At 44.5% G+C, this 13734-nt stretch overlaps 1 long non-coding RNA gene across 1 annotated transcript; it reads right to left on the minus strand.

The window, feature by feature from the left end:
* Window positions 1-970: 970 nt before the first annotated feature.
* On the minus strand, window positions 971-13502 carry LOC135214962 (uncharacterized). The gene is made up of 3 exons (XR_010314531.1): window positions 13401-13502; window positions 1274-1447; window positions 971-1103 (listed from the first exon to the last, which is right to left on the minus strand). It is a non-coding gene; the product is annotated as an uncharacterized LOC135214962 (long non-coding RNA).
* Between the last annotated feature and the right edge of the window lie 232 nt (window positions 13503-13734).

The raw sequence follows: 13734 nt of genomic DNA on the forward strand, positions 1-13734 counted from the left end.
CTCTCAGAAGAGACAGCCAAAGTCCAGAATCTTCTAACATCCGACCCGAGAACGAGGGGGGAGAAGGGAAGGCCCCTTGGGCCTACGGTGCTTCTTGCTTGGAACCCCGGGACACCACCTACTTAACAGTCCAGCCAATCAATCATATCTCTACAAAGAGCAACTCCGATGGGTAGACCACAAACTGCAATGACATCATGGACAAGACTGGGAATGACATCATGGCACATCAACAGGCGTAGGGAGGACACCACAAGCGGAGAAGTACTACAAAGACATCACTGTGATGACATCACGGTAACAGGTGTAGGGGGGAAACATCACTTCAGCAGACATCAAGGCGGAGAAGTGCTGCAAGTTGTCACGGCATTCGGACTAGTAGCCAGAGTCAAAGGCCTCACTGATGGCGTAAAGGTCTTCCTTCGTTTACTACAGCAACTGGAAGGCCTCCCCAGTACATGTACTTGTGAAGAAAAGTGAAGAATCTACCAAGAAAAATCCATCGATGAAGAAAGCGGATGACAGATCGCCCTTCACTCGATTCCACCACCAATCGAACAAAGACGATATCCACACATCAGAAAATCCGTCTGTAAGGTTTGTGTCCCCGCATGATGACGCAGTATCGTCGGTTACCAAGAAGAAAGGGCTCCGATGATAGCAAGGAACACACTGCCAACAGGACTGACTGGGTTCCCAGCATTATTTAGACGATCGCCACACTTCAGAGAAACAGTCTGTAAAGTTGGTATCCCCCGCATGATGATGCAGTATCGTCTGCAAGCAAGAAGGGGCTCCAACAATACCAAGAAACACATGGCCAACAGGATTGGCTGGTTTCTCAACTCTCTCTACGGCACCAATGAAGACTATATTCACACATCAGAAAAGTCGTCCGTAAGAAGCTATCCCGGATGATGACTCGGTATCGTCAGCTAGCAAGAAGGGGCTCGGATGATAGCAAGCAACACACTGCACTGGGTTCCCAACATTTCACGGCACCATCTTGCATTCTCTAAACAACACTAACAAACATACCAAATTAGTTAAGTGGCACATCTGTCAGACTTCAAGGTGAGAAGCAGGACTGACAATTGAAGAGCCTGTGAAGAAATAAACTATTTTAGACAAGGTGTATTGAAATAAAAATTTATCAAAAGAAAAGCATTCTATTATTTACTCCCTCAGCATTTTATTATTTATTCTATTATGTACACCATCTAAAAATTAAATGGTGTGCTATGTTAAACTCAAATGTTAAAAATGTAATTACCTACTTAGGGCCACCAATGCAGTGCCCTAAGGGAGGAGGGGGTTCCTCAATGGTATGGAATAAAACCAGTATGCTATTCGCTTTATAACCAAACCAAAAAAGTCAGCTTGCGTCGAGGTGATGAAAAGCTATATTTACTCGCTTTAAGCTTTCCCAGGTGTACTCCCGTTTTCTCTGAAAAATGTTAGATCTCATATGTATGAATCCTCATTGTAAAATCAAAGTTAATTGAAATCACTACCAAGTATTGCTGTCTAACATAACCTGATATAAAACTTATTTAAGACTCTAATTTGATCATTGATCAAAATTTAAAAATGTTTTCTGAATCACATCATAAAAATGTCTGCCGATTCCCAGGTTTCTGTATCACGTCATATAAAAATGTCTGCCGATTCCCATACATCACTCAAATATGGTTATATCTTGTAAATTTTAATCATGCACTTAAAAGATAAATACAGAATTCTATCAATGTGCAACAAGATAATCCCAAATTACCATGCATATCAACAGAAACTGGAAAACTCAATATCATCATGCACTTAAACAACTGAATATTTTCAGTTTACCAGGACCTTGCTTTGTTACTCTTCAATTCCAATAACATTTTCTTCCTGCAGATTTAATTTTAAAACTAATTTTTGTGTACAAACTAACATACACTGAATGACAACCTTTAAAAAGCGCCTCAGTGGCGTTATGGAGGAGTTATGGAGTTACATTTGACAACGTCTGTGTGTGTGTGAGAGAGAGAGAGGGTGTAATTGCTGTATTGATAGTTAATGACTGAATTGGTTGTTGGTAGGTTCTGGGATGTCTGCTGGTGCTGCTGATTGTTAGAGTTCTGTGTTTTGAGTGAGTTTTTCAGTCAGTCTTTGGTGAGAGCTGGTGATTTTAAGTAGTTTAGACTGCAGTTTATTGGAGGAATTGAAAGTCAGCTAAGTTGTGTTTTGTTTGTTGTTTAGTTGTTGTTTTGTTAGTTGATATTGTTGCTTAAGAGTTGTTGTGCTGTGAGGTCTTTGTTGAGTTGTATGTGAGTTCCTGTTATTATATGTGAGTTGTTGTGGTTGAGGGTTGTTGTTGGTGTTGTTAGTGGGTGTGTATGTTGCCTTTTTTGTGTTGTTGGAGATTGGTTGTGCAGTGGTCTTGGGTTGTGATTGTTCCTTTTTCGTTGTGTTGTTGTGGTTGTGCTCCTTGGTTGTTGTGGTGGTCCTTGATTGTTGTGTTGAGTTGTGGTTGTGTTCCTTGGTTGTTGTTGTGTTGTTGTGGCTCGTGGTTGGTATCTCTGCGACCTCGACAGCAGACAGCACAGCAAAGCCCGGAGTATCTGGAGTGTTGGTAAGTACGTGTGTTTTGTGTTGTTTTTGTTTTTTTGTAGGTATAGGTCAATTGTCCTGCGTGTATTTTGTTGTGTAAAGAAGAAAGTCTGACTGAGGGTGAGTTGGGTAGCGGGAGCGATTAGGTTTATGTTGGGGGGGGGGGATTTGCCCGCTTGTTTTTTTAAGCTTGTGATCCTGCCACAGCGTGGTTGGTTTGGTGTTTGCTTCTTACCTCGGTGGTCGCGGGTTCGATTCTCGGCCATTCCATTGAGGAGTGAGAGATGTGTATTTCTGGTGATAGAAATTCACTCTCGACGTGGTTCAGAAGTCACGTGAAGCCGTTGGTCCCGTTGCTGAATAACCTCTGGTTCCATGCAACGTTAAAACACCATGCAAACAAACAAACAAAGACAACCTTTATAGGAATCATCTGAAAACCATTTCCACCAACATATTTCCTGAACATCGAAGTCCACTGTCACAAACTAATCACCGTATACTAGCAAATCCACTGTCACCAGCTGACTAACGTCTGGATACCAAACTATCACTAATAAAAAAGTTTTCAAATACCAAACACCAATATTACAAAATATTTCTTTCTGAATTTCATACTCCACTATCATGAACCTTGTTCAGTCCCAGACCTGAAAATCATGAAATCATGAGGAATCCCAGTTACAAAAAAGCAATACTTCCTGAAAACTGAATATCATCAAGATTCTCAGTACACAAAACCACACAAAACTAAAAGCACTTTAACCATAATGCCATATGATCAACTCTTCTGAACACCAGACCATATTATTAATAATCAATTAATATGTACTTTTAAATGTCGTTTTAATGTCCTCCATTACAGAACAACTGAAAGCTAACATTCTATACTCCAAAGTAACACATGCAAGGACACAATTAAAACCCAAACAATATGACAAAGCAACCAATTAACAAGGATTAAAAACCTAGCCCCTGCCCAGGGCTCAACATAATGCCTGTTCACCAAAATACAAAATTCCATCACCTCAATTAAAAGAACAAGTAGAGACTCCCAAAATAAACCAGTTTCTAGGATCTGTACTTACGTGGATTGTGTTCACTATACTTCCTCCCCCACTAATGTACCTGCTACTGACAAGGGTCCCAAAGCTTTACAATTGTCAAAGGCAGTTCCAATGTCTTAAGTAATGCACACAGATTTAGTTGTTTGCAGGATAGAAACCAGAAACAAGTTATGCTTAAATGCAAAAGATGTTGCCACTGCTCTTACATCAAGAGCATTCACTTTCAAGTTAGGATAAGAATCCTCTCCTATCTGTAAATGAGCCTCCCTAATAAGGTCCCTTAGGAAGAACGAGGTAGTGTTCTTCGATAAAGGCCTGGAAGGGTTCTTCACTGAGCACTATAAGTTGCTCATCGGCCCTGATCTTCTCGGTCCTGTGGAGATGGTACAGACAGATATTTCAGCTTCTGTGCCTACTATATCTGATACAAATTTTTTACTGTGTATGATCTCTGCCATGGTTTCTAGGGTAATTCATTTTGTTGCTAGACACCCTAACATAAGAGAGCACACCACAACTCCCTGTGAAAAACCCACTCTTTTATCCAAAGTGTGGAGATCGTTAACCCTTCTTGCTGTCGCAAGGGCCATGAGGAACAGTCTTTCTGGTCAAGTCTCTCATGGATACTGAGTGGAGAGGTTCAGATTGTGGTCCTGAAACCCACTTAAGGACTAAGTCTAGACTCCAGGAAACCATCTGTCTTGGTTTTAGTGGAGTCAAAAGATCTAATGAGGTCCAAGATGTCCTGATTTGACGTAATGTTCAGACAGTATAAAAACTGGTTTGGAAAACTGCAGAGTGGGGTCAACAAATTATTGATAATAGTGCAATTTAAAGCATTATAATTGTCGTGAATTTCGAACTGATCATTCGAAATCCCCGCCATTTAACTTCACAAGTGTTGCGTTAAATTGGGGCAAGACTGAGGGATCTTGCGGGCGATTCATTGAACAGAAGGCTGTCCAATACACGACAGTTTATGACGCAATTCCTAAATGCATGGCGGGGAAGGAGCGCGTCTTATAGAAAAGAAGATGACGTTATGAATTTTCGTTAATAAATATAATTCGCTGATCACTAGTAAGAGATAAATTATCTATGTATAGATTTGGAGCCAAGGACTCCATAGTCATTCAAGAATTTGCAGATTACGGCCTTCAGCCAGAACTTTAAGTTAATTCATTGATCTTAAATAATAACGTAACAGTCATATTTCACATTCAAGAATAAAATAGATTTAGTAATATACGTAATGTCGAAATAATCGATGATTCCCGCCTGAATTACAAGGATTCTGTAGTTCACGCTGGAAAACGTAAGTTTCCTTTGAAGAAGAGCGAAGTGACGCGTCATTCCAGCCCAGAACCTGATCCGTGTAAGTACCGTAAAAATTCGTGTCTCTCAATTCTCCGACTCCCAGCAATCGCCATGCTAGGTCGAATTCCGTCTTAACAGTAAGTTAACTTTATCCAAGTATATGTGTGCCATCCCTGCGATGAGGGACTCTATTTATGCAGCAAAAGAAAGCTGCCAGTGCAAGAAAGTTATTTGTTTGTGACATTGAGTCAATGGGTCTCGTATTGTGCAGATTTTTCGTCCAGTTGTGGACTTAGTGCTTTATAAGCACGTGACATCAAAGATCCTATGTGCTGCGACATACAAAGGCCATGAGAATTTTCAAGTATTTGTATTAAATTGGTAAAAGCAGTACGAAACTGCGTGTACTGTGGAATTCTGCTAGGAACTTTAGTTTCGGTGTTCTGTTAATGTATTTAAATGTTTATTTTTCGTAATAAAACTGTTATGTTGACCAAATTTTATTGTATCTCGCCCTAATTGCTGACTTTGGTTTTCATAACCTTTATAATTATTTCACCTTGAAAGCTTTCCCCTTTTGTGATACTACACTAATCCTAATGTACGTTGTCAAAATACGATTGACACTTCCACATAACAGGTTGATTCTCAGGCTAAATGGTTCACATTATAAAGAAAAAAGCATTCTGTAATTCCCAACAAACAAAATTATAGAAATATTTATAACATTTGTTTTTAAAATATTTACCTCTCTAATATAATAGCAGTATTCCCACATCATGTAGGAAGACGATAGAGTGACAAGGATCGTTTAGTTTGAACTATGTATGTCTTCACCAATCCCTTTCAAGTGGTTTGAGCTTCTATAGTTTTCCATTCAGTTTTTTCTTCTGTCCACATAAGTGGGGAGGTAGGGGGTGATGGATAACATAGGTAGGTATTTCAAAATGATATTGTTAAGATACAATAAAGTTTGTTCATACTTACCTGGCAGATATATATATAGCTGTATTCTCTGAAGTCCGACAGAATTTCTAAAAACTTACGACACACGTAGTGGGAGTAAGGGTGGTTAGTACCCATTCCCGCCGCTGGGAGGCGGGTATCAGGAACCATTCCCATTTTCTATCAGATTTCTATCTCCACTGTCTCCTGAGGGGAGGTGGGTGGGTACTTAAAATATATATATCTGCCAGGTAAGTATGAACAAACTTTATTGTATCTTAACAATATCAGTTTGTTCATGAAACTTACCTGTTCAGATATATATATAGCTGAATCCCACCTTTGGCGGTGGAGAGACAGAAAAGGATTTAGGAAACATATATAGTAGATGATTGACATCTTGGTTCCTTACTGTTAGCATAGCTGACTTCGTGATTACTGTCACCCAAGCCTGCATCTGCTTCACTAGAGTTACCAACAAGGTAGAGACCTGTTTAGTTGGTGCGCTCTAGATGATCTGCCAACGGGGACGAGACCACAATGTGACTAGACCATGACCATACTCAAGAGGACAACGAGGCAAAACCACCACCTAAGTTAGCCTAAACAAATACTCCCATATACCAAAGGCTAAAAGAAGGGAAGACCGCATCGGCGGCCGACCCTACAACCATAACATTTGCGAACATTAAAAACTCACTACCCTTTTCTATGGGAAAGGATGAGTGCTACCTCCTGCCCCCCAAGATAGTGTCTGCGGCGACGTATGGTCCAAGAGAGTAACAGTTCTCATATGTCGTTCTGACCTCCGTAAATAGTGCGAGGCGAACACCGAGTTACTTCTCCAAAAAGTGGCACTTAAAATATCTTTGAGAGCCATATTTTTCTGAAAGGCTATAGAAGTCGAAATAGCCCTTACTTCATGAGCGTTAACTTTTAAAAGCTTAAAGTCACTATCTTGACAATAAGCGTGCGCCTCCTTAATGGTGTTCCTCAAAAAGAATGCCAGTGCATTCTTAGACATGGGCATATTAGGCCTCTTAACCGAACACCATAAATTCTCCGCAGAACCTCTACACTCCTTTGTCCTACGAAGATATTCTTAAGAGCCCTAACAGGACAGGACTCTTTCTGGCTCTTGACCAATGATTTCTGCCATACCTTTTATTTCGAACGTCCTAGGCCAAAGGTTGGAAGGGTTCTCATTCTTAGCCAGGAATTGCATACTCAAAGAGCAGATTGCATTATGCCCTTTGAAGCCGACGTGTTTACTAATCGCCTGTATCTCGCTAACCCTCTTCGCCGTCGCCAGAGCAGTTAGGAATACAGTCTTCTTCGTCAAATCTCGCAAAGAGGCAGAGTAAATAGGTTCGAAGCGGCTTGACGTTAAAAACTGAGAACCACGTCCAGATTCCACGAAGGCAACTTAGCCATCGGTACCATGGTGGTCTCAAAAGATTTCGGAAGTAGATCATGAAGGTCTTTATTATTAGCAAGGTCAAGACCTCTATGTCGAAAAACACAGACAAGACACTTCTGTAGCCTTTAATGGTAGACACTGCGAGCTTTAAATCTCGTCTGAGATAAAGAAGGAAGTCGGCGATCTGGCTCACAGAGGTCGTGGTAGAGGAAACTCCTTTCTTCCTACACCAGCTCCTAAAAGCTGCCCACTTCGACTGGTAAACCGCGATTGACGAAGGTCTTCTCGCGGTGGCGATAGCTTTAGCCACAGGTTTCGAAAAACCTCTCGCCTATGGCCAAACTTCTTTGCGGATAGGCTGAAACGCAGTCAGACTCAGAGCGGAGAGGTTTTGTGGTACCTCTCGAAGTGGGGCTGTTGAGTAGATCTCTCACTTAACGGGAGAGATCTCGGAAAATCCACCAGGTAGGACATCACCTCTGTGAACCAGATCGCTGCAGGCCAAAAGGGGGCGATTAACGTCAACCTCGTCCCCTCCGAAGGCTGTGAACTTTCTCATGACTTCCCCGAGAATCTTGAAGGGGGGAAAATGCGTAGAGGGTCTAGGCCCGCCCTCCAATCCCATAAAACAGGGCGTCTACTGCTACTGCCCCCGGATCGAGAACTGGGGAGCAGTAAAGAGGAAGTCTCGTCGTCCTTGCGGTTGCAAAAAACGTCCACCAAGGGGCGTCCCCAAAGACTCCACAGCTCCTGGCATACGTCTTGATTGAGGGTCCACTCTGTCGGCAGCAAACTGACCTTGTCGACTGAGGAGATCCGCCCGGACGTTCTCGACTCCGGCAATGAACCTTGTCAAGATCGTGATCTCTCTTGCTTTCGCCCAAATCAGAATTTCCTTCGCTAGAGCGAACAGGGAGCGAGAGTGAGTTCCTCCTTGCTTCTTCAAGTATGCCAGGGCTGTGGTATTGTCCGAGTTGACTTGAACCACTCGACGGGAGACTTTTAGTCCTGAAAGAACTGGAGCGCTAATTGAACCGCTGCCAGCTCCCTTGAAGTTGATGTGCCAGGCTACCTGTTCCCCTCTCCAGGTGCCTGACACCTTTCCTTCTCCCCCCCTAGTTTTGTTCTCCCCACCCCGTGGATGACGCGTCGGAGAACAACACTAGGTCGGGGTTCCGAAGCTTGAGGGATATGCCCTCTGAGAGCTTTAACGGATCGAGCCACCCAAGCTTAGATGGCTCTTCACCTCTTCTGAGATGGTTAGGATCATATCGAAGGTTTGTCCTTCTCTGTCCAATTGTCCGACAGAAAGAACTGAAGAGGTCGGAGATGTAGCCTCCCCAGGGAAACAAACTTCTCCAGCGAGGAAATGGTCCCCAGCAGACTCATCCATTCCCTCACCGAGCATGAATCTTTCCCTAGAAAGGCTGACACTTTCTCTATGCCTGTGCTGACGTTTCCTGGACGGAAAAGCCCGAAAAGCCACTGAATCCATCTGAATCCCCAGATACACGATGGACGTGTTGTGGGGTCAGATGTGACTTTTCGAAGTTCACCAGAAGTCCCAGGACGCAGCTAAAGACAGAGTCGTTTTCAGGTCTTCAGGCACCGGAAGTCTGCGAAGAACTCGTATGAGCCAGTCGTCCAGGTAGAGCGAGATCCTGATGTTGGAAAGATGGAGCCACCTCGCCACATTCTCATTAAGATGGTGAACACGAATGGGGCCGTACTCAGACCGAAACAAAGAGCCCTGAACTGAAACACCTTTCCTTTCAGGACGAACCGAAGGTACTTCATAGACTGGGGGGTGTATCGGGACGTGAAAGTATGCGTCCTGAAGATCGAGTGATACCATCCAATTCCCCCGGTCTTAAGGCCGGGCCCCTAGAACTGACTGAGGTGTCTCCATCTTGAACTTTTGCTTTTTTCTATATAGAGGTTCAGACGACTTACGTCCAAGACTGGCCGCCACCCTCCCGAGTGTTTCGGAACAAGAAACAATCTGTTGTAAAATCCTGGCGTAGCCAGGTCTAAGGACCTGTTCCACTGCTCGTTTCTCGAGCATCTGCTCGAGGCAGATCGAAAAGAATCCTTTGCTTTCTTGAGGATACGACGGGGGACAAGTAACCCTGGGAGTGGAAGTCAGAGGGGGAGGTCTTTACGAACGGAATCTTGTACCCCTTCTCTATGATGTTGAGAGACCAGGTGTCTGCCTCTCTTTCTCTCCAGGCTCCTCCAAACAACTGAAGCCTGGCTCCTACCGGTGACTGAGGCACGCATTCTCACTTCTTGCCCCTGGACTTAGCCGGGGCTCTACCTCTAGGAAGACCTCTTCCTCGGGATACGATCTAGCTGAAGATCCTCCACGAAAGGGCTTCTGCTTCTTAAAAGACTGAACTCCTGAAGACGTGGGAAGGGACAGCAGGACGTCTCGACGACTGCGTCAAAAGTCTTGAGTAGCTTTCTCCTGCAGACGTTACTGCCAGATCTTCACCAAAGCCTGGGGGAAGAGATGACTCGAGAACGGCGCATACAAAAGTTCTGTCTTCTGTGCGGGAGAGACAGACTTAGCCGCAAAATTACAATACAGCGATCTCTTCTTTCAACACGCCTGCTGAAAATGAGATGCTAATTCCTCTGAGCCATCCCTGACGGCCTTGTCCATGCATGACAAAACACTGGACAGCTCCCCCAAGCTGATCGAATCTGGCTTACGCGACTGGTTGTCTAGTACTCCGAGACACCAGTCTAAGAAGTTAAATACTTCTAAGGATCTAAACCAGACCCTTCAACAGATGATCCATCTCTGACGTAGTCCACGACACCTTCGCTGAGGCTAACAGAGCTCTTCTTTGAAGGCATCTACAACGCTGGCGAAATCTCCCTGTGCTGACGTCGGAACCTTCAAACCTACACTCCTCACCGGTTTCATACCACATCCCTGCCTTACCGCTAAGCCTAGACTAGGCAGCGGCGAAAGTGGTGCTTCCTTTAGCTTTCCTAGTCTCCATCCAAGTGTTAACTTTCCCGGAAAGCCCTCTTGTGAGACAAAGACGTTTTCATCTTAACAAACCCTGGTGTCTTCTTAGCTTTCGACGACGAAAAACTGCGATGGAGGAGAGGAGGGGCAGCAGGAAAGGAAGGTATCTCCAAAAGAATCACGGAGCAGCCGAACCAAAACTTGATAGCTGAAGAAGACGACGTCGAGGGGTTGTTCTTAATCAACCTCCTCCGAAGAACAGCTCAATTCCCCTTCCCCTTCCTTACCCACCCGAGTTAAACTCCGAAGAAAGAGGAAGAAGACCTTTCACTCCAAGGTCTCCTATCAGACCGATGACGAGAAGAAGAGGGTAACGTATCCTTAACAGAATCGTTAGCCGATACAGGAACAGCAATCACAACTTGGGTAGAACGCGAAGTAAGAAAGGAAGACGTGTAGCGTCATCTAAAGACTCGGGAATAACGTCCGATCGAGAGCGAACTTCCGTACTCGCGTCCAAGACGCTCTTACGACGATGTCTATTAGCGTCCATCGGAGCGTCAAACCGAGCGTCCCTCCGAGCGTCCAACGAAGCGTCCAAAATCAGCGTCCAAGTGAGCGTCCAACGAAGCTTCCAAAGAAGCGATGAGCGGAGCGTCCCTCCTAGCGTCCCTCGAAGCGTCTCTACGATCGTCCCGCGAAGATACAGGAATTGACACTTGACGAGCGTCCGATGAACGTCAACACAAGCATGACGAAGCGGAGCGGTGCATTCCAAATTCCGTCCGTCAGAAACTAAAGCATCTTCATCAGAAACGTCGATGTCGGAACGCCGAGCGTCCTCACGTCGAGAAGAGAGGGCAGACTGAAGAAAACCTCTCTCTTCTCCTGACGTTACTTCCACCTCTAGACAAACGCTGGGGAGAACGAAGTCTAGATGACGAAATACCATGAAACTGGGGACGAAAGACGAGCAGCGGAGAAGACTGTCTTGATCTCTTGATCGGAAGTCTCATCATCCTTCTTACGGCCAGAAACCGTTTCCTTCTGTCTTAAGTAAAGCATCCAGTTGTCGCTGCATAGCAAGGATTACCTCTGTCTGCGAAGGATCTATACGAGGAGAAGAGCCATTGCCTGCGAGAGGTGAGGGGCGAGGGACGCCTTCTTCCTTCTCCCAGGAACAGCCTTAGCTCTAGAGCGACTGGGGCGCTCAAAGACGTCCTCATCGGAAGACGACTTAGCCTTCTTCTGGGCGGAAAGGACACGCTTTCCGGAGAAGAATGCCATCGACAAAGCATGACGTGAAAGCGTCCTGATCTTGAAACGTCCTCTTCAACGGTCGCGAATCCGAACGAGATTCCCCACCCCTTGCGCGGGGGGGAGGACGCGTCGGAAGACGAGAAAAACAATCCTTTAGGACACGTGCTCGAGCACGCTCCTTAGCAGCCTGGGAAGCGTCAACAGGTACTGCTGAAGGGACGTCAGATCGGTGGGGGATCCCCGTAACCCTCCTTTGGCCTTCGACATGCCCATCTCCTGAGTCCTGGGAGTCCGGCAGAGGTCCCAGCCTAGAGCGCTATAGGGCCGATCTGACGCCCCCTACCACTTCACTGGGGGCACTATCACTACACTTAGCACTTTCCCTGTTTTTCAAGGGCTAGAACCTTAGATTCCAGAGTTTTCAAAGAATCTAAAATAAGCGAAAGGGCATTACCCTCCGCAGACACACTTGAGGGCCCGAAGGCAACACTACGGGGTTAGGAGTCACAAAATCTAAAGAAGGGTTAGAAGGGGTTACATTATTACCCTGTCTACTACCCGATTTACTCCTGGAGGAAGTCCTCCTGATCCTATCACGCTCTAATTTATTTACATAGGATTCATAAGTCTTCCATTGAGCATCATTCAAACTTTCACACTCCGTGCAGCGAAAATCATACCTACACACCTGCCCCTACAACCTTACACTGTGTGAGGATCCACCAAAGCTTTTGGTAACCTCACCTTGCATTCGTCTTTCATACACACTCTGGCACTAGCCGAACTAGAACCTGACATATTTAAGGAAAAAACCAAGCCAAAATAAAAAATAAAAAACAATCCAAAGGTCACGTATGCCAAGCTATCGATCCAATAACAAATAAACCAACCAAAAAGTCAAGAGGATACTCAAGCAAAGAAAGTTTTCCAAAATCTGTTAGGCGGAGGTGCTGTAAAACTAGATGTTTACAACACCGGCGACAGAAGAAATCTGATAGAAAATGGGAATGGTTCCTGATACCCGCCTCCCAGCGGCGGGAATGGGTACTAACCACCCTACTCCCACTACGTGTGTCGTAAGTTTTTAGAAATTCTGTCGGACTTCAGAGAATACAGCTATATATATATCTGACAGGTAAGTTTCATGAACAAAAACTATTGTATAGGTTTTACATCACTATGTCCATTGTATCTTAAGGTGAACTCAGCCTTAGGGTCAAAACAACATAGGCTACGTTTGTTGTGACTAACATTGCACTCAATTCTGAGGTTCCAAATGTATGAAGACTGCACAGAATTCCACCAGTTAATCTTACAATCACTTTGAGAGCTATTTCATGCCCTCCGTCCCACAGGATCTAAAAATGGCCTTGTGACACAAATCACATCATTAGGGTAAAATACCGAATGGCCACCAGGCAGCCACCTCAACCATAGCGAGACCACCTTCCCGAAAATCAGAAATTATGGAATTAATTTGTGACTTGGGAGAAAAGCCCGACTTTGAGAGAAAAGTAGAGGTCTCGATGTGTTGCTTCGACGGACACTGGCTCTTGACTAATGTCTATCCTGGGTTTACAGGAAGTCTTAAAAGTAATAAAGTACTTTTTCGGTAAGGTGGTCGCGCTACGGTAGTGGCTGGCCATTCGGTATTTTACCCTGGTATACATGCCTATGTCCTAACCTGAGAAACCACGACCCACAGCCATGGCTACCTTACATTTACAAGTGGAAATTCCTATAAAAAGCATAATCTTGCAGGGCACTTTTAAAAATCACGGTTTCACTACCTTTGCACACAACTTATCCTAATACTTACCATAGATAAGATACCTATCGTAGGCGAATCCAATCTGGCCGGTTGCAGTCCATATTCTCTACTACATTTTCTTGTCTTCGAGAAACATTTTTTTTTTTTTTTGTTTTTTTTTTTTTTTTTTAATATCGCTTTAGTCTACTACCCAACGAATTTCCAATGCACCTGGCGAGATTTGAATACAGTTTCATGACGAATAATTACCATTTCGCAGGAAAAAGGTTACTGTAGAGAGGTGCACCAAATTTACAAGAGAGGCAATATTACCTGGACCGGTGACAGTTGTCAACTAACTGTCAAACCTTCCAGCAGCTGTTGCCCGGCGGCATATTCCCGC

This window comes from Macrobrachium nipponense, chromosome 46 (assembly GCF_015104395.2).
Source record: "Macrobrachium nipponense isolate FS-2020 chromosome 46, ASM1510439v2, whole genome shotgun sequence".
Taxonomy (NCBI): domain Eukaryota; kingdom Metazoa; phylum Arthropoda; class Malacostraca; order Decapoda; family Palaemonidae; genus Macrobrachium; species Macrobrachium nipponense.